The 26,268-nt window shown below is 38.7% G+C and overlaps 1 long non-coding RNA gene and 1 pseudogene across 1 annotated transcript in view; one reads left to right on the top strand and one right to left on the bottom strand.

Annotated features, from left to right (window-relative positions):
- Positions 1 to 7,442, top strand: part of LOC131737922 (uncharacterized) — an 18,663-nt gene extending 11,221 nt beyond the window's left edge. The window contains exon 4 of the long non-coding RNA XR_009329504.1: positions 7,400 to 7,442. This is a non-coding gene — a long non-coding RNA (uncharacterized LOC131737922). The remainder of the gene's footprint in view (positions 1 to 7,399) is intronic.
- Positions 2,686 to 26,268, bottom strand: LOC131696850 (TBC1 domain family member 2A-like; annotated as a pseudogene).

Below are 26,268 nucleotides of genomic sequence, written 5' to 3'. Positions count from 1 at the left end.
AAAAAAAAGGTTATATAATACAACTTAACAGAAGAAGATATTCATATTCATATTTAAGGCGTAACTCAACATTTTTTAATGCCTTTGTGTGCACACGTTCTGCTAAAAACGGTGTATTTTGAGAAGCTGAATAAAACATCCTACCTTTTTCATTCCAAATCTGTTCTGCTGCAAAACCTTGGCGCGCAGTTTTCAGTTTGAATGTGAGGGCGTGGAAACAGGCAGCTTTTGCCATTAGAAGGCGTGTTTCCTTTGTGATGTAACTGAGGAGGCGGGTTTTCGCAGAGAGGTGTTTTATTATCTGACCTACCTGCCAGTCGAAGTTAGGGGCAAACTTCTCTCCTGTGCGTATAATTACTGAAATCTATGCATGAAAGGCAACGGCAGCAGCACGGCCGCTCCGATTCCAATCGCCATACCGTCTACACAAACCGTTTGTTCTGACACAAGCCACATAACGTACAATTAGCGGGGCTGAGCAACAAGACTGTGAAAGTGATACCTCAGAACAACAAGAAAACAAAAAGCTTTAGATGAGAACAGGGTATTTTAAAAATACACCGGTGGCTGCAAACACGTACTGACAGCACCACGAGTTTGAAAATACATCACAAACGCATGCTTCACTAGTGTGACAAAAATGTTGGTTACTTGGTCCCCGGTCTTAAACAGAAAGTGACCGGAAAAGTACTTCTCACAACTTTGTTCACATACAACAAACAGTCAAACCATAGCCGCCAGGCACTACTATATCAATACTTTTTAATGAATACGTCGTTAAAATGTAGTCTATGGTAGGCTTCTAATTTATGTTGGAAAACGTCATAACAAAGGTGTTTTAAACCAATAAAACAGCAGGTAGTCTGACTCCAAAAAGTAAACAGAAAATAAACACAAATAAAAATGACTTAAAAACAGTTTAAACAAGTCATTTTATCTGAGGTATACATAACGTACGGGTTACAAACGCGGAAAACACTAATACTTAGAAAGGGTAGTTTTTGCTTTGAACGTCAGGCAAGCGTAATTATTTGTAATAGGAACTTACAGATTTAACTGTAGCTTCCCCAGGAACATGATGCAAAAACAGTTTTAATACGATGCTACCTTAGAAGTGCTCACTTCTGAAACGCACAGCCACTGACATTGACTTTGTTGTTTGTTTTTCCTACCTTTGATGATCATAAAGGATGTGTCCAGGTGAAAATCAGCGTTTCTCGTGAAAAGTACAATCTGCCGCAGAGAGTGAATAGTAACACTCTCAAGTGGAAGACGTGTTAAACGAACGTGATGTTTCCTTGGGTGGCTAAATTATCCAATGGGGGTATTAGGTGTCAGGGGTGTACTATTCATTCATAAATCATGACAGGGTTTTCTGAGGCAGAGTGGATGAGTAAAAAAATAGAGCAGCCAGCAAGGTGGGTTTGGTTAGACACCGCCGTGACTCAGAAAAGGGCTGGCGCTGTCCCGGCCCCGCCCCGGTCACTGTCCCTCTCGCCCGTTGAAGGAAGTTGAGCCCCAGGATGCACTGATCCTGGACCCAGACCTCCTGGTCGAAGGCGGTCTCACCCAGGTTATGATAGCTGCCCATCTCTTCCTTGGCCAGGTTCAACAGCACCATCTGGGCATCCCCTCTCAGTGCCGCCGTCAGTTGCTGTGCCTTGTCACCCTCGCTCCTCTTGCACAGCTTACCCAGCACAGTTAGTTGAGCGTGGAAGGCCTCTCAGTTCGTGGTGCCATCAAAGCTGGGCAACTTTGCGCTCTGCCGTCCTGCTGTACTGTTGCCGCCTTCAGGTTGATCAGCCTGCGGTCTCTCCTGGCTCCAGGTATCCGGCGTGATCCCATGCTCTCTGCCGCTGGTGAACGCCATTCTCTAGAGCGGGTCAAGACTCATCTCTCCTGGCTCCGGGTATCAGGCGCAGCACTCTGCGGGACCCAGCTGGGCCCCATGTGCTCTACAGCTGGTGACCACCGTCTTTCAGCGCTGGCCAAGACTCGTCTCTCCTCACTGAACCTGGCCTGTTCCTCCATCAGGCCGAGCTCCTTCTTGCACTGGAGCAGCCGCTCCAGCTAATGGTACATCTCTCCATCTCTTAACCTCTCCTGCATGACGCTCGGGGGTTCCATCTCAAATCCCGCTCTGACACCACTGTAGCGTTTCAACAGGAGGCAGAAAACAGGAGACACGCTCTTACAGCCCACAACCCGTACAACATTGCAGGTTAACCACGACCAATCAGTGGCCACTATCAGCCCCACTCCCCCTGGCTCCTGCAAGGTACATATAATGATCCTGCAAGGTTGCACCAATAATCCAATATAGGGGAACAGTGTCTGCAGCAGGGTAAGCGTTCCTACGCATGGGAAGCACGGTCGCAGACCATGCAACTTTGCTCTGCAAAGCACTTCAAGCACAGACGCATGCACAAAGTCCCAGTGACAGCCTTTTGTTACAATATATATTATTAGTGATTGTATTAGAGGCTCATATATCATCATTTGATCCTCGACTACCTTTTTTCTATACGGTCTCCTTTTCCAAACATAGATGAAAAAATTATGATTTTAAAATGTTGACTGCATCAGGATACACAACATAAAAGCTTGGCTGTTGAATAATTAACTGGAATGTCATTGAGTAAAACAGAAATATATTGGGGAAAAGAAATACAGACGTTTCAGCAGTTTAATATTAGTTAATGTTTTTTATTAACATTTATTATCAGTAAACTAAAGGGAGGTATTAACACTGTTGTAGAACAATCTTTTCTGAATTTGCTGTGGGACAAATTAATAAATGAAGTGTTTCTCCACTGCAGTGTCAGCAAATGTTATTACTGTATTTATATAAACCTTTATAGAAACAAAAGAGAAATATTTTCAGTAGAATAAGGATGCAAAAAATGCACACCATTTCATCAAAAAACAAGTTCTGTTATATTATACAGCAGAGAAAATGCCTTGAAAAGGGCTCATCTCAGCCAGTTAAAGTATGTTCTGGGTTTCACAGTTTAACCTTGTGAGGAGAGTGACACTGGTAATATATAAGTGCTTGTGCCGTAATACTTTCCTAAAATAATAATTCACTTTGAGAGACTTTGACTATAGTTCAGATTGCCATCACATTATAAAACAGCAATACAAAAATGAACGCCTAAATATTAGAAATGTTCTCGTTAATTCTCCCTATTGTGCAATAATACGTACATAAAAAATCCAATCAAATATCATAATATACAAATACAGAATACAAATATGTTCTAAATGTTTTACATGTATGTGTTTAGTCTTTGACCAGGTAATCAACCTGGCAACACCTGAGAAAATAAAGGCAGCTTGTATTGGTTGCCAACAGGCCCTTATACATTGATTCGAGTGAAAAAGACAACCCATTCTTCACAAAAATAATTTATTTTAACACATTTTTCCATTATTCTTATTTTTTATTTTAGCTTTTCTCTTCACATTTTTTAGTAAACAAAAAAAGCACAAACAAAATCTCAACGTGTTTCGACAGAGTCTTAATCATGAGTAAACTTAATTTGATACAGAGGAACACCCCTTTTTTTTTTACACTCAATTCTCCACAGGCGATTAATCACCTTTACGTCACAAACCTTCAATTGACAATCAGAACAATCAAAAACAACTGAAATTAATAAGTAATTAGGTACAGAAATGACAACAGAAGGCAGAAGACCATACTTTTTATATTATTTTAAACACTCAATCTGTACGTCAACACAAAACTTTTCATACCACTAAATATTCTTTTACTAAGTTACTTTTTTCTTTTTACTCTGCAACTTGAATAATGAACAGAGGTATATACTGTATACATACAAACATACATTCTACAAAAAATACCCATATTTAAAGTCTTCATTAAGGCCATGTGGTGGAACAGAATTAAAAAAAATATCACAAAAGTTTCCCTTCTCAAGAGTTGTTTGTCAACTGAGCCATCTCTTAAAAGGTGATTAATCACCTGTGGAAAATTGAGTGTATAAAAAAGGGGTGTTCCTCTGTATCAAATTAAGTCTACTCATGAATAAGACGAAACGCGCTGAGATTTTGTTTGTGCTTTTTTGTTTTCTAAAAAATATTTGAAGAGAAAAGCTAATATAAAAAATAAGAATAATGGGAACAATTTGTTAAAATTGGTTAAAATTCAGCGCAATAGACAATGCAGCCATGCTCCAGTCACAAAAGCTATCCCTACTATCAACACATTAATATCCATAATTCTATTTATTTAACAGTTGGCATTTAAAAACTTTAGACACGAAGTTGTTACATGTCTTGCATCCCTAAAAAATTAAAAAGTAAACATTTTTTAAATCATTACTGAATTAAACATTTTACCAGCGTTGAAAAATCTATATGTAGCGATCGATTATATATATATATATACACACACACACACAGTATATATAGCACTGTATTCATCCTATTTTTTCCTTTTCAAGCTCAAGTAAAAAACGTTTGTGTTTTTGCTTTCGTCACTTAGTTTAGGTTTATCAGAGGTACATGAATTAAAACTGTACCTCTAAACCTAAGTGAATTCATGCAAATCATGAAGGATTGCCATACAATTTAACATAATTAAACAAAGCAACGTCTTCCTCTTAACTTAGCAATAACTGAACTATGCAATTTACAGGAATATAAACAAACAACCAATGCATAAAAAATAAGTTTATTTCAGAGATAGTCTCGTTTAGAAAATCTGGAACCTGGTTGCCGGTCTGAAAAGTAACTGGAATCTCTGTACTTGTTCACATTAGCCTGGCCTAAATTAATCACATTTCAAGACATTAATTTTCAAGATCTCCAATGAGTTTGTTTTCTTGGGAAACTACAAAATAATTAATTTACTGAACTGATCTGAGTGGAATGGAACTGCTGATTGAAGAAATTCAGAGACTGACAGATGATAATTATAGTAAAAGGCTGTTTTATGAGATCAGAAACAGGTTTATCCTTTGTGCCAATTGTGCTGCACTGTGTGTTGGTTTTGTGTTTGTGGAAGCCGAGGGCTTAGGACCACCATACTCCTTTCATGTGACTTAAACTGGATTTGAAGTCAAGCATTCAGAGATGTAGTGTGTGTGTGTATTACCAACACACCTATTTCCATTAATATTCTGCATTTTGACAGGTTTGGTAAACTTAATTTGTTGACTCTAAAACAAGTATGTCGGTACATCATGCGCCATTACAAAATAAGAGCCGAACTGTACATGTAAAAATGTAAGTCTGACTTACCTATATACTCAACAACAGACAAAGGATAACAGTTAGATGTATGTGTGACATACACAATATGTAAGCCCCACTATATTCCACAGCAGGGAATAATAAGGCAAACAAATTAGTTTAAATAGTATCAGTGATGTGTAATTTTTCAATAACGTCAGGACATGTGATGCAAGCTAACTGCAGTCTGTATTACTTCTTCGTCTTCGCTGACAGCAGTGTCCAGGTCCTTGTCTTTGCGCTCCACTTGTTGTTCTTTCACAAACTCCTCCTGTATCCTCTCCAGCTCCTGCAGCTCGGCTGTCAGCCTCTACATGTGAAACTCTCGTCTGTTCTTCAGCAGCTTCATAGGGAAGGGATTCATATCATTAAATGCTATGTTCATTAGTTTCCTAAAGACAGAAGATACAGAGAAAACAAAATGCCACTGATGAAACAACTGCAAAGTTAAAAGGACCTGGTGACTCTGCATTTTTCCCTTTCAAAAAATACATAAATAAATAAATAACAAAATATGGGCCTGCCAAAATTAAATTCATAAAAAGACAAAAAGACAAACATACACACTTGAGAAACAATGCACAGTTCTAACAGGAACAAAAAATGTAAGTCTGACATACAAAGTTGTTGCTTGCTAATTTTCTAACATAATAGTTTAGAGATTGAACCCATTAACTTCTACAGTGTATCAATCTTCAGGTGGTCCAAATCAGTCAATGGCCCCCCGTCTCTGCACAGCCGGCACTGCCTGGATTCTTGTCTAATACTGAAGCATGAATGGCTGCATCTAAATGAATGTGTTTGTATTTGAGGTTTAGTGGCTGGGCAGAGGAGAAACATGGTGATTGAATCAATAATTCCAATGAAAAGGCTTTGAGAACTAAATGGAAACATATTTCTGCTGCTTTACAGTCATTGTGAGAAAGCTCTGCCAAATTATTATCATATAATCCCAGTTATTTCACTGAAAATCAAGAGAAAGCAGACTGATTGATCCAGTTCCGTGCTACAGTATAACAGAAAATAAATGTTTTCAGTAAATAAAAGGCAACAGAACCTTGGAATTATTCATCCTTAGGATAACTTATTTTTACTACTAAGACCTAATGGCAAGAAAATTCTGTTTTTAATAGGATCTTAAACGGCTGGTTTCAGAAACTACAATTAGCACTAATTTTGGACTACCTTACCTAAGATAACAATAGGTAGTCCAGGATTAGTGCTAATCAGGGCCTGTGAAACCAGCCAATTGACCTACCAGTTAAATTGTTCAACACTTTAATAATCTGCTTGCAAACTGTTCATTAAACAGCTATACATACAGTACATCTGTTTTCTAAGCTGCAAAGAGGACATTATGTGGGTCTGTGAGGTGGGGGCTCCATTACCTGTAGGAAGTGAATGGTAAAGAAAGACTTACGGTTTCATAGTGGATGCATGGTAAAGCTCAGTAAACTGCAAAATCACTGTTCACATTTACCATCATCAAAATGGTATAAGACAGTTTACTGAAATCACTAACTTTACTAGTGGTTAAAAGTGAGTGAGATGAGTGTGAACTGTTTATACAGTCTGTGATTGACAGCAACTGGTCTGATGTGTCTGCTGTACATTATCATCATCCTCATTCTGCCTCACTTGCCATCAGAGATAGTTTTGGTGAAAAAACTGAGGTATTGGTAGATTTCCAGATTGTCGTGAATTTTTTGAATGTCCTCTTCATTGTACTTAGAGGGCCAGTGCACAGCGAAATATCACATGGAAACAGAAAGAAGGAAATACTGTTCAGGTTAAAAAAGGATACTTTCGCTCATCAAGTCGTCACTGGACTGAGCCCTTTTATAATTAATTATATTTTACTTATTTCCATGTTTTTCATTTTTACTCTCTATAACTCTCTAAAATGTCATTACTATAATTTAAAATAATTGGATAAGCTGCTACAATGTAAGTGTGACATACTGTGCACATGTTTGCAAGTTAAGACAATTTTTCTCAACAATTTGTGCTGAAAAATGTATTAAGCACGTTTCAACACAGTTGGGTAAGTGTGGGTGGTGTGGGTGGTGTGGGTGGTGGGGGGGGGTATTAAAGGATCAATTACTAACACAGCCGGCGCTGTACCTTTGTGCCCTCATAGAGGAAAGCGTCCCACACTCTGAGCAGGATGTCGCTGACCAGACTTTCCACGAAGACCACCAGGAACCAGTTGAAGGTGATGAGGGAATGATCGATGCTGTGCTCCTTGAAGTGGACCGACAGGCGAGGCATCTTCTCAGCAAGAAAGTCACGGAACACCCTCTGATCAGCCTGCAAGGAACAAAGAGTTCTGCTTAGAGCAGCAGGAGTTGCTCAGCTGTTAGAACAAATAGGGACTATGACTGCCTGAATTAGCACATCCACAGTACTTACTGGTGAAGCAAAGGGGATAGCATTAAAACTCAGCTATAGGCTGACGAGCAATATCACAAATATTTTAACATTTTCTTAGTAATAACAGGAGAGACATGGACAAATTAGCCAATTTCCATAACAGATGCCTTTGGAAAATAGGCAAAAACTGGTCAAACTAAATCTCAAATAAAGACCTCCACGAGAAGACCAAATCATCACAGATACAAAAAGAAGAAGACTGAGGTGTATAGGCCACGTACTCAGGATGGAACAAACCCATATCCAGAAGGTAGCTCTACAAGGGATACCACAAGGGAAAAGAAAATGAGGCAGAGAAAGTTGCCTAAGATCGAGAGGTGGCAAGGGCTTGTTGCGTCCTTGTGTCCCTGGAGGGAAGAAGAGGGTTCACTGATTTAAAATCAGTTGTTGTACATACTGTACCTGAGAGGCAGTGAGGGTTTTGCTGTAGTAGTCTTGTGGCATTATGATTTCAACAATAGCCACCAGACACCAGAAGGCATCCTCTTCATCCTTCAGAACTAAAAGTGCAATAGCTGCCAACCTGCAAGAGGAAACACACACACCACATGACTCCACTGGAAGTGTGCTGCTAATATTCAGAAGAAAAGGGGGACACATAGGTGTGCCAAGCCACATTTTTACACATTTTAGTCCCTATTTTGAAATAAATTCAGAGGAATTTGATGTATGAAACTAGCAAGAAATTATGTAAATTATACACTTATTTGTATTTATTATTATTTTATTTCTTAGCAGACACCCTTACTCAGGGTGACTTACAGTCGTAGACAAAAATACATTTCAATAATCAGTATAAGTATTAATACGATTACGATTCAATAACGGAACAGATAACAGTGTCAGTGATAGTTACATCAGGATATAATTAAATACAAAATACTACAGATTAAATGACACTCGACAGATTACAGTACTCTAAAGTACAGGGTTAAATGCAGTAAAATAGGGAGCAGATAAGAGCAAGTAAAGTGCATTTAAGGAAGAGTGATAAGTGTCCAGATGGAAAAGAGGAGTTTCTACAGGTGCTGTCTGAAGAGGTGAGTCTTGAGGAGGCGCCGGAATTATTTTTAATCTGCCTGAATATGGCCACTTGTGCTTTCCACCACAGTTGTCTTTACAGTTGTGTAGAATATTAAAGAACATATCTGGGCCAGTATATTTGTGATTCCAGAAAAAGATATATTGTACAGGGGAGGGATGAGTAGCTAAGAATACACAACACAGTTAACAACCACTAGGTGTCATAATTTCTCAAATCAATAAATAAACACTGTTTGCATGTGTATTCTTATTGCTATTTATAATACAACAACACATTGCTCTAATATAGTGTCCTGGCATAGCTACCTCCAACGAAGTGTTCTAAAATGTTAAACACCGGTAATGCTGCCATTACCTGTGGCACTGCTTACCGGTAATAGGCATTATTCTCTGTTTTAGAAAATGATAAGTTATGCTAGTCCACGTCCAAGCAGTACAAGAAAGTGTTTTGTCTTTTTTGGCAACACCTTTTACTACTTAAAATGAGTGAATGGCATTAAGAACTTTCAATACAAAAGGTACAGTACCGGTTGAGGCCCTGCAGTAGCCGATGGTGGGGTTTTGCCAGGAGAAGGCTAGCAGAATGCGCTGCAGCTTTTGGACTGCGTCGGAGGTGGGCGAGGAGAAGTGCTTATTGCTGGTGAGGGTGCAGTGCAGGTCCAGCCTGATCTGCCGCGAGGCCGGGTGCTCCGACACCTCGCAGTGCTTCCTCAGCTCCTGGTAGCGATTGGGATTCCGCTTCCTATAGACCTGCGTCCGTGTCCTCACGATCCAGCGCCACACCTGCTCCCGGTACTCCACAGGGATCCCACACCGGATCAGGCCCTTCAGCTCCGGGGAGTTAGCCCACCTGGTCCGCAAAGGCTTGTCCACCATCTCATTGTTGCGCAGGTTGTTGGAACGGATCTCCAGGTCCTGGATTTTGGCCAGGAGCTTCACGTCCTCTACTTCATAATCAGGAATGGTCTTGAATCCATAGTCGTCGTACTCACTGGGAAGGAACAGAAAGTTAAACAAGGATGTTGGTAACATGCAGTATTCACATATTCCCTAAATTATCATACAATATTGTATAGTAGGTGCATGGCTCCAGGTTTTTGTGATTTAGTTATGTGTAATGAACCTCTATGTTAAGTTGTACTGTTATATTTCTAAACAGTCCCCTCTGCCAGCGTATTCCTCCCCATCGCTGCAGGAGAGCATTGAGTTAGTTAGTTGAGTTGGAACAGTTGGCGGAGAGAGACAAAGGGAGAGAAGGGAGTGGGCTGAAGTTTGACGGTTAGGAGGAGGTAAATATGTTTGGAAGCCAGTACAAGAACCAGGAAAGGGTTATGTGTAAATGGTATATGTGCCTGAAACTAACCTGCCTAGGGTTATGTATAAGGCCCTGTGTAAATCGAGATTTCACGAACTGCGCAGAAATTGCGAACTTAGCCAAATACCGTGATTTTTTCAATATTCTTATAATTATTATTTGTATTTCATACGATGGAGGTAAGCTATTCTGTATGTCCTGCAATGTTACTGCAAATCATCTCTTGACAGGCATTTAGATTCAAGTATTCACTGAAAGAGAAAGGCGGAAATCCAAGAAACCAAAAACATGAACTTCCATGTTCCAAAAGTCCACTGAAAACCGTGAAGCACGAAACACATTAAATTTTGACCTGACAGGGATGTTTGTTTGCGCAAATATCCCTCTTGAAAAACTGGACAACCAAAAGTTACGTAATTTCTTCATACTGAGTGTAGGAAATGGTGGAGTGATTCCTTCATCAGCCCAGCTGAGACGTGAATACTTACCTAAAGTTGCCGACTATCACAAGCAGGAGATTATGGAATTAGTAAAACAGTCTGGTTGCTTGTCAATGGTCACTGACGAGTCGACTGATGCCCAATAGCAATATGTGTTTCACATTGTATTTGTTTTGCAGGGCCTAAATGGTGAACACGCATCTGACATAAAACTGAAAGCTGTCCTTGCAGATACACTTTACCTACAGGCTGTTAATGACAACACCGTTTCACAAGCTATTGTAAAGTGCTTGAATAACTTTGACGTTGATTTTGAAGATGTCAGTGCATTTATCAATCTATTTGCTGTATAAAAAAATAATAATAATCTGTACACATAATTTATAAAATAGTTCTGAGCACAATCTGCAAAATAAGACACTTTACCCGTGATACTGCCTTGAATTAAAAAAAAAAAAAAAAAAAAAACACACACTATTTTCACAGGGCCTTATGTATGAACAAAGGATCCTGGAGTTTTCTAAATAAACTGTAGACTTGCTGCAGCCTCTGACTTCTTTTTGGGCATATATACACCTTCACTGCCTAACATCAACCCTTATATATGGTCCTGGAATTGCAGTGTTTATTGACGCACATTGCTCTTTATGTGGTTGGTTAGGGAGCAGTTCAATGTCAATCCAATCTTTGACCTTTCTTTTTGCCTGCTAAGGTGTGCAGTGGTATTGTGATGTGGATTACTATACAGTTAACAGCAAGCTCATTTCAGCTGCTTGCATCAATCGCTCGAACAGCAGAACAAACATTTTCTGTTCAATTTACAATCAATACTATTCAATCTGAGTTCCTGTGCAGCTGTTAAGACTACAGTAAACTCTACGAAAGGAATTTCTATAATATTGACAAAAACAAACTGAGAAAATAATCATGAAAAATAGGAAATGCATATAATTTGCACTTCTGTTCTAAACAGACCATGCAACAAAACAAAAAGAGCTTTTGTTTTGTTTTGTTTTAAAGAAGTGACAAACAAAATATATATTTTTTTCAATTATTAAATTATCACATTAAAAGAGCAGGGCACATGACATAGAAAATCATAGACAGCAAAGCCCAGAAACTACTGTAAGTTCCAGCTCTTTTTTGGCTTTTCATTTGCGCACCTATTAGATCACAATTGCAACAAACCAACATTAACATTTTGATCCTTTGCTTGTTTTGGTATTTCAGTTCGGGATATGAGGGTATTATATGAAAATGGAACTGGTGTAGCTTGCAATCACATCATCAGTTTAACAATAGAATTGCATTTTAAATATTTGAATATACTTAGTAACAAAAAAACAAGAAAGTAGCCGGGGGAAAAAAGTTTTCGCTGTGAAACCCCGGTATGGAAATGTCAGTACTGTCTTACCTGACAGGGTTGAGTTTAAAAGACATCCTTCTTGTCTCCCTGCAGTGCGTCCTCAATGAGCCTGTTCACCATCTCCTGCTGACTGCTGTCCAGCCCTTTGCTCTCCTGCAGCCTGCGCAGCACGACCAGGTACTTGTTCTCAATCTGGCAGTTTTTGGCCTCCAGGTAGGCACACTGCAACACAAAAGAGAGGTTTAGGGTTAGGATTAAAACAAAACACAGCAGCTGGTGAAAGCAGTAACCCTCCCACAACCTCCCACTCATTTCCAAGATAGGGCAGTCCAAAGGCAGAGGGTTTCTACACCCTGTTACTTTTTAACTGGGTTGAACTTGTTTATTAAAATGTAAAAATGAACCTAGTACATTTCCAAATAACTAATTTTACAGTTCTGATGGAGCCATTCCAATTATAATCTTGCTTCTGCTCCTTAAATTAATTTTATTTAAAAATCCTCTTCGCTGCAGTGTTCACTTGTTCCCTTGTGCTGCTTATATTAATTACAAGACTGCTATTTCCTACAGTGCAATATGTGTGTCACCCGAGTGCTTATGGACACTGTGGCTGTGAAGGGTCATTTCTTTGAAAGTTAAACTGTTGTGTACAATACATGTTTTTTTTTTCGATTACGATTCGGAAATCAAAGCGTTTATGTTTTTGGCAATTTTAGCAGTTTTAGCATAACCTGCAACTGAAATTATATATATCTATTTATTTTTACAATTTTTACTGTAGTACAATAGTTTTTCATGTCACAAAAATGGTCTGATCCTAAATATATCTAAAATAATTTAAAACCATTGCCAATCAGACCAGATAGATAAAACATCTAAATTTGCTGCAATCATACCAGCCAGTAGCTGTTTCATTGCACAGTGCACTCAGGGGATATCACTATATGGAGCCATGACGCAGGCACTAGGACAGATCAAGCACTGATACAGAAACAGCTACAACTTGACCCACCCCAAAGAACACATAGGGGCCAACAAGATTAAACATGAATTTAATTTGCAAACCAGGCATTTGTGTTTTTGTGAACAGTGCCCTACATTCACAGCACTGTACTTGTATTTAGAATTCACTACATACAGTGCCTTGCGAAAGTATTCGGCCCCCTTGAACTTTGCGACCTTTTGCCACATTTCAGGCTTCAAAACAAAGATGTGAAACTGTAATTTTTTGTGAAGAATCAACAACAAGTGGGACACAATCATGAAGTGGAACGAAATTTATTGGATATTTCAAACTTTAACAAATAAAAAACTGAAAAATTGGGCGTGCAAAATTATTCAGCCCCTTTACTTTCAGTGCAGCAAACTCTCTCCAGAAGTTCAGTGAGGATCTCTGAATGATCCAATGTTGACCTAAATGACTAATGATGATAAATAGAATCCACCTGTGTGTAATCAAGTCTCCGTATAAATGCACCTGCACTGTGATAGTCTCAGAGGTCCGTTTAAAGCGCAGAGAGCATCATGAAGAACAAGGAACACACCAGGCAGGTCCGAGATACTGTTGTGGAGAAGTTTAAAGCCGGATTTGGATACAAAAAGATTTCCCAAGCTTTAAACATCCCAAGGAGCACTGTGCAAGCGATAATATTGAAATGGAAGGAGTATCAGACCACTGCAAATCTACCAAGACCTGGCCGTCCCTCTAAACTTTCAGCTCATACAAGGAGAAGACTGATCAGAGATGCAGCCAAGAGGCCCATGATCACTCTGGATGAACTGCAGAGATCTACAGCTGAGGTGGGAGACTCTGTCCATAGGACAACAATCAGTCGTATACTGCACAAATCTGGCCTTTATGGAAGAGTGGCAAGAAGAAAGCCATTTCTTAAAGATATCCATAAAAAGTGTCGTTTACAGTTTGCCACAAGCCACCTGGGAGACACACCAAACATGTGGAAGAAGGTGCTCTGGTCAGATGAAACCAAAATCAAACTTTTTGGCAACAATGCAAAACGTTATGTTTGGCGTAAAAGCAACACAGCTCATCACCCTGAACACACCATCCCCACTGTCAAACATGGTGGTGGCAGCATCATGGTTTGGGCCTGCTTTTCTTCAGCAGGGACAGGGAAGATGGTTAAAATTGATGGGAAGATGGATGGAGCCAAATACAGGACCATTCTGGAAGAAAACCTGATGGAGTCTGCAAAAGACCTGAGACTGGGACGGAGATTTGTCTTCCAACAAGACAATGATCCAAAACATAAAGCAAAATCTACAATGGAATGGTTCACAAATAAACATATCCAGGTGTTAGAATGGCCAAGTCAAAGTCCAGACCTGAATCCAATCGAGAATCTGTGGAAAGAACTGAAAACTGCTGTTCACAAATGCTCTCCATCCAACCTCACTGAGCTCGAGCTGTTTTGCAAGGAGGAATGGGCAAAAATTTCAGTCTCTCGATGTGCAAAACTGATAGAGACATACCCCAAGCGACTTACAGCTGTAATCGCAGCAAAAGGTGGCGCTACAAAGTATTAACTTAAGGGGGCTGAATAATTTTGCACGCCCAATTTTTCAGTTTTTTATTTGTTAAAAAAGTTTGAAATATCCAATAAATTTCGTTCCACTTCATGATTGTGTCCCACTTGTTGTTGATTCTTAACAAAAAATTACAGTTTCATATCTTTATGTTTGAAGCCTGAAATGTGGCAAAAGGTCGCAAAGTTCAAGGGGGCCGAATACTTTCGCAAGGCACTGTATGTTTCCAATTTGCTTTCTGCATCTAGAGGAGACCTAGATTTGGAGATGAAAGGGAAACACCCCAATCAGTCTGATCTGTTCATTCTGGGAGACTGGAGCTGGCTCAGTTGCTAACTTCTCTGTGGTTTTAATTAGTAATGCATGAACACACCCGAGGTTGCTGACCAGGCTAACAGCCAGCCATTCAGAACTACTATGACAGTCAACTAAGAAGAAGAAACAAGGAGTGAAACCTACCAGAAGTACAAAGAAAATTATAAAAATAAGGGAAGTACAGTATAAAATGAAAAAAGAAACCACAAATTACTAAAGAGAAACATAACAGAGGAAGTATCTCTGCAAAAAAAGCAAATAATTGACCAAAAATACTGACTGCCTATGTCTTTATTTATGCAGATACTAGACTACAATAACAAGGTAAGAAGGTATGTGGAGGCGTGGTTAGGGCTCTGGATTCTTGACCCGAGGGTCATGGGTTCAATCCCAGGTGGGGAACACTGCTGCTGTACCCTTGAGCAAGGTACTTTACCTCGATTGCTCGTATAAATGTATAACTGTATAAATGGGTAATTGTATGTAAAAATAATGTGATATCTTGTAACAATTGTAAGTCGCCCTAGATAAGGGTGTCTGCTAAGAAATAAATAATAATAATAATAAAAGTATATTAATAAACATGGTAAACCCAGGTAAATTATTATAAATGCATTGTATAACCATGGGAAAAGCATGGGTAAAACTGCAGAAATACTGTGGTTAAACAGGAGGCCAAAGGAATGCTTTAAACTTTTAAAAAGTTACCAGGATGTGAAAATGATACAAAGTGAATCTAAAGTTGTTTTTTTTATTTTGTTTTTTGCGTTAGACTGTGTAAGAATAGTGCCCAGTAGGTCACCAGCTTGCGTCACTACATTAGAACCACTTGCAATCCATGTGTCACTAAGCAGTTTGCTTTATCATAATGTACCAGCATGCTAGTTGTTCTTTAATTTACTTTGGCTTCTTAGTGCAGACAGAGATGTCTCTAGGCGAAATCACAGATCTCATTGTGATTTTGTGGTTAAAGCTATAAGAAAAAAGAAATAAATGAAACTCATTACTATTACTATTAATCTGGGGCCTACGCTATAAAAGCTGAAAATAAGATGTTTAGTATTAAATAAAGTCACTTATATATTAGCCTTACACAGTGACGATACTGCATTAAAGACTTGTAGGTAAGGATAATATATTTTTTGAACATATATGTTTTTTCACAATGGTTAAATGGGTACAGATCTGTCACACAGCAAGCTGTAAAGCACATACCTTCATCAGGAGGCCCTTCTCCTCTTCTGAACTGTTCCTCCACAGCTTAGTAAGCTTGTAGATTTCAGAGCTGAGGAACTTGTTTTGCATCTTGTGCGCCTCTATATCGTCCTAGTAAACACAGTAAAAGAATGAAATCAGAACACAATCTGTGGTTGTACTTAAAACATTTCTACTGTGAGCTCTACTTATTAAGAGCACAGGTTTGACCTAGTCCTGACTGATCACTGCTTTTCTTTGCTTTCATAATTGTACTCATTTGTACCCTATAAAACACTGTTTGAAAATCGCTGGGATACGTAAAAAAAAAGTGTGGCTAACTAATGTCAATTAATACACTGTACAAAAACAATATACTTGTTTTGTTCTAATAACAAAGAAATAGAAGAAAAAAATGCTAAAACTGCTAAAAAAAAAAAAAAAAAGGCCAACTGATCACGTGTCTGGAATTATTATTTGACTTTATATTAGTGGATTTAAGTTTTGCTAATAAGCAGATAACTGGTCTCCTAACTTTTATCAGAGAGCAGTGTACCCCCTCATGCCTAGTAGCCTGGGGTTACACAAGGATCTTTTTTTTTTATATACAGTATGTTTATGTTATTATAATCATTTTTGCTGTTCATTGTAACATCACATCAACACTGTGCAAGCCTGACCTATACAGTACAAAATCACAGTAACGTGATACAAAGTACGGTCGAACCTGTCGTATCTGATCCTGTAAGATATGACACCATCATTACCCAATGGACCTGTGCCATGTGTGACTTACATATGCTGCTACCAACTGAATGGTACTGATGGAAACTGACCAATGCACATTTTATTATGGGTCTAAAACAGTAAATTCAGCTCTTAGCAAGACAGAATTTGTACACGCTGTCACTTCACATAACTGCCCAGTTTAACCATAGTAAATAAAAGAAAAGTAAAGGATTCATAAAATTACTGTACTGTACATGTCTCAGGTTAACACACAATGTAAAAAAACCTGTCAGATTACTTTGGCATACACTGAGAAAGCACGTTAAGAACTGTTTGGAATGCTGTTTTGTAAACTGAGAAATACTGTACTTCAGTGCTTGTGCAGTCATTTTCACAGATTTTTTTGTATAGTATACATGCTGTGTCGTACTTTGGTGTTTTAGGCACACTGATGTACCTGACGTTGTTCATTTATAATGCCCCGACATTAATAAAGAAACTACAATATACTAAAACGACTTCCTCTGAGATACAATATTAGTATATATATATATATATATTCGCTGGACCCCTGGACCGGTTCTACTATAAATGAATCATTCTTAGACTGGAGTGGCAAACAGTAATTGTGTCTCTGCTCCAATGCTAATAAAAGCTAGTTAAGATGTCATGTTTGTAATGCTTATTGGATGCAGAGAAGGTGCAGAATACCGTATGTGACACCCCAGCAGTGAAAACATGGATCAGTTACTTTACTGCTTTTTCACATCATGCAGGATTACATGGTGGTCAAACAAAACCAAAAAAAAAGAGTGTGGTTTTACCTGTGTTTCTTGAAACAAGAGTTGACGTACTTCCCATGGCTGTAATGTAAAAGTAACTTTTAAAATAACCTTGAGGTGCTCAATCTTCTCCTGCAGCCTGCAGAAGGTCTCTGTGCCCATGGAGTTGGCTACGGTACGCTGGGCGCTTCCTGCGCAGACGCGTTTGTAACTGAAGAAACTGAAGGAGCTGAAAGGACTGTAGGTGCTGGGGGTGTCAGAGGTACAGGCGGTGCTGGAGGTGCTAGGAAATAGAGCAAGCAAAGAAAGCATTTGAAATGCATGAATATTTATTTAATATATATATATATATTTATTTTTCTTAAACTTGCTGGTTCTTTATTTTATTCTGGAGCCACCTACCTGACAATATACCCTTCATAATCATTAAACAAAAAAAAGAAAATAATGATTATTTCTGGAATTCAAATTTGTTATACACACAAAAATCATCATAGAACCCATAGTACCGATGTTAATTCTAGGGTGCCTAGCCAAAACTACAATTTGCTGCAAAAGAAAATAGTTGTTAAAAAGAGCTGTTGTTTTCAATGAAAGGTGAAATTGTGAGCTTTCAAGTGAGTTTTCTAGAAATTTCTTAAAAAAAGGCTTTGACACTCATTCTTGATCTTATTAACAAGCTTTACTCCTGCATGGTTCACCTTTTAGGAACAGGAAACCTCTGCACATTTATAACAGCAGAAAGAGTTCTTACCCTGCATGAGAAGAATGTAATAGTTTCAGAGCCACTGTGGTGGTCCCCGCATTGAACTGATCCAGACATGAACTAAGCAGAGACACAGACTTTGCAGGGCAGTTTCCTGTCAACTGAAGGACGCACCTGTTGTTTCCCCCAGTATCTGTGTCACAGGATCCTCACAGGGACAGTCTTGCGACTGCTGAATCTTGTCAAAGTTGAACACACTCCGCCTCAGCTCCTGAGCTGGCCTGTTTCCACAGATATTGAGGACTGTGTTCCTGTAAGGGCAAGGCAGGGGAAACACAAAATGACTTCTGAAGGCAAAGTACAGGAGAAAACGAAACTAAATGCATAGAAACAAACACACACACACACAAACTAAAGTAGTACACAACAAATAACAAAATCCAGAGCTCAACTGGTTGCTTCTCTTGCTTACAGGCAGCTGCCTGGATAGGGCTGACTAGTTTACATAACAGGTTTGAATAACTTCTGTAAATTTTCAAATACAAAATGACCTTAGGATAAAAGCACATGTTGCTTCCCACTAGTGAAAACTTTGCTGTTATTAAATAGAAGACAAGGAATATATTTTGGTTACAAAATATTTGGTGCTAGCAAATCATGAGCAACTGACATTGCCCTAGCCATTGCTGTGATTTTGGTACTTAAACTGTACGTAAGAGAGCCATTTAATTCAGTGTGCTTTCCCATTAAGAGGCACATAAAAAACAAGGTATGCAGGTAGTGTCTTACTGTATCTCTGTGATGGGGTGCTTGAGGGAGAGCTTTTGCAGTGCATTTTGTTGCCAGGGTCTGGCAGACAGGCTGCGGCTTCTCCGACTAGGCCCTTGGGGGTCTTTACTGCTGGGAGGAAGTCCTCTGTCCTTCCTGAAAAAGAGCACAAGCATCTCAACTGCCCATCCCTTCAAACAAAGTACACATTTCATACATATTCATTTATCATGTGGAAATGCCATTCTAATGTACTGTAATACACTTGTACTTACTTGCTGGACTTCATGGAGTAAATATAATTAAATGATTAGATATACAAATGTATTATTTGGTTCCGTTCTCCATATTTCCAAAAACTGTAGATATATGTATGTTTTAGTGAAATGAAAATGTCCTTCCCTGCACCTTTTGCTTGGGAAAGTTTCTGGCAACATTAGAGAGTCTCACTCACAACAGCTGTCAGAAACGGTGTTTGCGGGCTGTGTTGTTTAAGCTGCTGTCTTAAGAAAGTACAGGTTAAAAGTATACGTCATTCTTATACCAGAAGACAAGAGTCAGCTGTAAATACTGGGTCTATTTTATTATACATACGGAGGTGCATATACATCTTGCCAGCTTTAAACCTGTATACAGTACCTAGTCTAAAACAGCACCAGATCTAAAATACTGTAAGTCTACTGGGTGTTGTTAATAAAGAGTTCAGTGGTATTTAAATCTGGTGTTGTTAAGACATTTTTACAGCTTGTCTTGTGAGTAGTTTGGACAGGCAAAAGGACTGTAAAATATAAAAATTGACAATTTTATTATCACGGCAGTAAATTGAGAAAAAATAAATAAAACAGCATTGGGAGAGAGCAATATTAACCCAATTTGGTTAACCTGAATCCAAGTATGAACCAAGTATTTCATTAACATACATTCCCCACCATGACTGTAAATTCATGACCATGACATAAGCATTATGAAATGGCAATGCAGTTTCCTGAAAAGTCCCAAGACATGAATGGACGCACAATAAATATTACCACAGAATGTGTACACCTAGTTTAACCAAAATTAGACAGGTGTGACATACAGATGGACAGATGAACAGCCAGAGTCACCTCCACACAACGCTGTTGTTATAAAAATGGAAACAAGGCAGAAGATAACATCACAAAGTGAATCCCTGTCTAGTTACCATGTTTGTGTTCTCAGCAACTAAGCCTGCTTCAAGGCTTCAAGCACAACAGAGCCGGTGAGTCATCGGCAGAAATGAGACTGTCTCACTGTGAACACTCTCAGCATGGGTATGGGGCAGAATTGAAATCACCCTTTTGTCATTTTGAGTTCTTTCCACCACACAGCACCAACATTCTCCTGTATGATCATTATTTTTGATTGTTTGAATTCATTAAGATATCTGACACCAGACACAATAAACAAAGTCCTGTTACTTTTGTTACCTCACCTAATTAAAGCATTGCATTTCTTGCTTCACATTACACCTCATAAAAATATCTTAGATATAATTACAATAAAGGGACAAACATGAAAAAATATGTGGTGGTTACAAGAGTATAGCAACACTTTGTAAGCGTTTAGAATAAATAATTTAAATTGGGTTATTCCGGTTCAGCTGTTTTGTTTTGCATGCACACAACACCTACCCTGGAACCCTTTTCTCCATCAGATCACAAACTGAAGAACCCCACCCCACACACAATTTGGTTGACTTGAGCTAGAATTAAAACTGGGCTGTCAGTGAGCTTACCTTCCCAAGGTGCAGAAGGCAGCTGGCAGAGCTGTGTGGAGGTAGTGGAGGGCTCTGCAGGTATTTTCACCAGGCTGGTATTGTGCTGCCACCGTTTTATTTGCAGCTGCTGCAACCAATACAGCATGGCTTGGCTGTTTAATGCCTGTAAAACAAAAACAAAACAAACTAGATGGTAACTTTACAAGTTGTGGGGCTTGCTTTATTGGGAAAGTGGTCAAAGTAGCTGATGTGTGTCAAAAGTCACATTGTTTATTAATTGTCTCATGCTTAGAATGTGCTAGAATTTGAAATTTCTCAAAGTTCTATGACAGTTAATTCAACAGTGGGAAGTAGCCTACTGAAAGAAGTAGATGCGGTTACTAAAACAGCTGTACCTCTTGATTGGTAGACGCCATTCCTGTTTTGATTTCATATTTGAATAGCTGAGAAGTAGAGGAAGATTTCATTTGCTCTAAGTAGTTGTCTAACTTGTTGGGAAAGTGGTCAAAATGGCAGTTTATAAAAAGTTAGAGAACATTTTAGTTGGTGCGGTTACTAAAACAGGTGTACCTCTTGATTGGTAAAAGTTATTTCTGTTTTGATTTCAGATTTGAATAGCAGAGAAGTAGAGGAAGATTCCATATGCTCTAACTTTTTGTCTTACTTGTTGGGAAAGTGGTCAAAGTAGCTGATCTGTGTCAAAAGTTACATCGTTTACAGTAAATAGAATGTTGGAAGTCTGGGAGTTTTTAAACAATGGGGATCTTTAGAATGTTGAAAAAGTCCCATTAAAGTGAAGGAAGATGGACAAAAAAAGGATAAAAAGCTTAATAGTTTAAAAAGTATAAAAGATATCAAAGTTGTATACAAGCACACTATTCCAGACCGGTCTACACGTTTTAAAGTTTGAACGGCGTTTCTAGCTTAAACGGTGTAAGAGGAGTAGCGTGCCAAAGAATAAGAAGAAGAAGAAGTATGTCGAAGATTTAAAGTGGGGACTCTTGCTTCGCAAGCCCCACTAATAAAAATGGTTGGTAATTGTGACAGAGAGTGAATGAATCCTCGTCAACAATCTCCCTCCCAATCTCTGAGGGCGCTGTAGAACCAGAACAGAGTGCCCCAGAATGGATGTTTTTGCAGTTCATTCCAGGGTCAGTCGGAAGCCGGACATTCAGGAAGGGGGTGGGGCCACGATACCTGAAGTCAGCGCCTTAATGCGGTAGGTGATGTGTCAGTCACGGATTGGAGGAGACGTGATTGGCTGCGCCACCGAAAGAGGGCATGACGGAGGGTTTTAAGGGGAAGTGGCCCCAGTGATCTGTTCCTTAGTTTTGATGGTTAAACCATAAGGACCGTATGCACAGGAGAATTAAAAGTACTGTGAGTGTTTTGTGTTTTGTTTGTTTGTCAGCTAACTGTCATTGTTTGTTTGGCTAGACGGCTAACACGAACTGGGAGCTGTCGCTGCACGCCAGCACCAAACCCCGGACTACACTGACCTACTGTTACCTCTGTGTTTGTCTTTCACCATTCACTTGCACTAGAGCACCCACTGTCAGGAGACATGTCTGTGTCTGTGTATTGTGTGTTTAAAAAGTGTTTTTATTATTTCGGGACTGTAACCCTCCTTTTGCATGGCGCAATACACATGTGTAGAGCCCATGCTTATTATTTAAAGTGTTGTTGGCACGCAACCCAGCTGAAAATAAAGAGCTGTTAATTGTGAACTGTCTTGTGTGTGTTTGTTCTGGAGCACTGCATCATCACTACACCTGCACACTGCAAACCATTCCTTCACAGAAATCCATTTTTTTCATTGCCAAATATTTTAGATGTAGGGAAACCTGCTTGGGGGATGCTATTGTGTATTATCAAAGCAGCATCTGAAAAGGATTCCCTTTGTTATACTGACAACCTTTTTACAGCACTTACAGAGCTGCTATTTTATAGCTTTATAAGAAAAGAAAAAAAAGATTAAAATGATAGCCTTGCTCTGTTCGCTTAACTCAAACTATAAAGGAAGGCTGTGGATTTTAAAGTGGTCACAATGCAGTCAAATACCAAATTCAATATACTTTGAAGTTTAATCTTTTACCTTCAATTTACTAAACCCTCAATACACCATACACTAAGTTTTTGTCTTTTCTTTGGATACATTCCTCCCCCACATTATCATACAACAATCAGAGCCTTTTCTTGCACAACTGGCTGGATGATGCTCATGTAAGATTACAAGTGAAAAGTTAGTAAGAACCCCTTCTTTCATAGCCAATGAACAATTTATAACTTATTAGCTGGACAGTTTATTCTGAGTTCAGGCCATGGGAAGAATGGTGTGGAGTACTGCAACGTAACTTATAAGTGACTATATACTAAGATATTAGAACGGAACATACATTATATATAAAATTGCTACTGCTTCAAATTAATTCAACAATCTCTTTCATAATTGATCAAGCTTATCCGTAGATCATTATTACGCACAGTGTTAAGCATGTTAGCTGCAAGCTGTTAGATTGTTAATATACATTTTAAAGACTGAGAAAAACAAAGCTAGAACAGTAATGCTTATTTTTGTGTTCACAACCAAGAGCATTTGACAAGAGCATTTGATGAAATGTATGTCAGTAGATACAGGGAATTCATTTCTATACCAGTTTAGGATGAATGTATTTATTTTAGGTAAAGCATAACATGAGACCATACAATGGCTAATTTAATGGAATTGTATGCGTGTATAAATTACATTTATATACAGTATATATATATAAAACTTTCAGGTTCCCAGTGCTCAAAAGCTAATTTTACACCCTGCACCAAATGACAGACATTCAAACCCCTATTGCATTGCAGTTCCCTCCATTGCAGGTTTTAAAATTAGCCTGATTAGCCACAGTGTATAAGTAACAAGTTCCGATGTGTCATATTAAACTCAAAGTAAAACCAGGAATGGATCAAACTGCTACCATCCCTGGAACACAGAGGTATGGTAAAGAACATTAATAAACCATGGTAAACTACAGTAAATGCATTGTAGAACCATGGGAAAAATGCTAAATTCCTGCGTTAAATTTACTGTGGTTAAATTTATAAGGGAACCCTTGGTATTGCACAAAGGCACTTTCTTAAAATGATACATCGTTTTTTAAGGTTATTTGAAAAAAAATGACAGTAAGTGGAAGTCCAAACTGATTAGTGTATCCTCAACCAAAGCGGTTGTATCTAACAAAATAACTTAATTAAGACAGTATGATCAGTATAGGCACAAACAGTGTAATTTTTTTTTTTTTTTTGTTAATGAAAATACATGTTTGCTGTAACTTGTGTTTGTTTCAACTCAGAACTGCACTTGTGTGTTCTACTCAACGAATGGAAGTGCAAGATGTATATGATTAAGTTTTATTGGCTGGCTTGTTACTGCTTCACGTACCTTCGCAGATTAGGGGATTTCCTATTACTTTAATTTTAAAAAGACATACCTTCAGCACAACAACCCGTCCTGGGATTTGAATTTGAAAGGTCCCTTCCTGAGCTTGATCCGGGTAGCCAAAGGTAGCGTTAGCCAGGTCAATGCTTCCCAAGGGATTGACATCCTGTGATGTTCTGTAGTAGTACAGCTGGCACTTCTTCTCTTCGAAAACAAACCAGCGGGCTTTCCAGGCCTTCAAGGGCCCCCCAAGTTTGTTCAGGTATCCACACAGTTTTGTGGAGGAGGGTTCCATCTTAGTTTTCATGACTGGCTTCTCTTGGGCATTGCTCTGGTCCGTGTGTGTGGAATCACCCTCGTTCTCCTTGGTGCTTCCCACTTCCTCTCTTGCACTGGCAGTGAGGTCATGATGATTGTCTGGGCTTGTCAGATTGGGATCAGCTGGAGGCATGGGTTTTCCGACTTGACAGTCCTGCTCCATCTTTACAGTCCTCACCATGTGTCCTCACCAGATTTCAAAGAAAAGATGTTAACTGGTTTGTCTTTGGCTATTGAAAAGAGGTGTAGTATGGTATAATCAATTTTCATTCCCTTTATTAGCTTTTCCCTGCCCCTTGTCAGTTAGTTACTTTCACAAACACCAGCTTCAGCGAGGGACAAATTTGTAAATAAAATGTTACATCCTTACAGTCCCATGTGAGTAACAATTAGTACAAAAAAAGAAGCTATCAGCTATGAAGGTCTGCAGAAGAGGTACTAGTTTCCCTATGCTCTCTGTGGTGATTGCAGTGTCCCTTATTCAGGATTATGTTCTATGAAAAATAAAATCTAAACTTCACACAACTTTAAATTATTGCAACTTTTTTAAAACACATATTTTAATACAGGATTCTATTGTTAATGAGCACATTTGCTGTAAATGCTTTTTTTAAATACTGTATAACATACAGGCACTGTAGTAAATACTACTGGCAATTACACCTCCTTGAAAGTATGCTATAGTAAATTCTGAAAATTTCTATAACCACTTTGAAGTATGCATTATTCAAGGAGGTTATAGTAGACTACAGTACTAAGTATGGCCACTATAGTTTACTGCTGTATAATAAAAATGCATTTACAGCAAATTACCACTTTAAAGTATAGTGTTTACAGCAAAATACTGGAGTAAAATGCTGCAGTAGCACAGTTCATTTTATTAAATAAATAAACCAAATCTTAAATCAGCAATAGACAATTGGAGTGTTCTGATGTAGTTAAGACTGAAGGTGGCCTCCATAAGGAAAAAACACCAGAGCCCAATGACAAGGAACAAAGCGTATTAATGTGTAGCAGGCTACTGTCGTGTTTTCAAAAAAAGGGTTTAAAGCTGCCTGACAATGTGAACTGTACGCATGGGATACTTCAGCATAAACGCCCTTGCCCTAATACTTTACTGGAGTAGGCTTTCATCCAGCTATTATTAGACTCCTTCAGAAAATGAATTTGGGATCTAAAACTGAAATATTGTGAAAACAATTGGCATTTCCTAGACTTATTTGGTAAACTGACCGTGGTTAGACGTATCAGAGTGTTGGGAATAATGTTTTAGTTTCACTAATTACAAGACACAGTACAGTTCCACTTGTGCAATTACGATACATACTCCTAACAAGAACACACACCCTTCATGTACAGTAATACAAAACAGCTCACGTCTTAACCACGATCATTCTTCATTGCAAGTACACATTTACTATCAACTGCGGCTTCAATATTTTCCACTTTCGTTTTTTCTTGAGTAAACAACCTCTGAATCCCGTAACTTGAGAGAGCACTTAAATGAATAACACTTCTCTTGGTTCTTACCTCATTCACTTACAGAAACGACTTCTTCATTGTCGTAATACTAGAAGCTTTGTGTTGTCGTAATAGCAGAAACTTCGTATGAACTTTGTTCTCCTCAATGTTTCACAACGACAGTTTAAACTTGTTCCCCGTGCTATGGTGACAGTTTAGGTCAATTGACTTGTTTTATCTCCTCTTTGACGATGGTTTTGTATATGCATTTCCTTTGGGTGGGTTATTTAAAAGGTCTTCCTGATTACAAACCTGTTTCTTCGTTCCTTGCTGATAGTGTTTTGGGAATTTTAGCAATGTCACGTCTTCCGTGCTTGCGTAATCCCACACACCACTGACCTCTGTGGCAAACAATTACAACAGTGAGCA

The sequence above is a fragment of the Acipenser ruthenus genome, chromosome 1 (assembly GCF_902713425.1).
Source record: "Acipenser ruthenus chromosome 1, fAciRut3.2 maternal haplotype, whole genome shotgun sequence".
In the NCBI taxonomy this organism is placed as follows: Eukaryota; Metazoa; Chordata; class Actinopteri; order Acipenseriformes; family Acipenseridae; genus Acipenser; species Acipenser ruthenus.
Note: the sequence above shows the minus strand (reverse complement) of the source record. Positions and strands in the feature narration are given on the sequence as shown.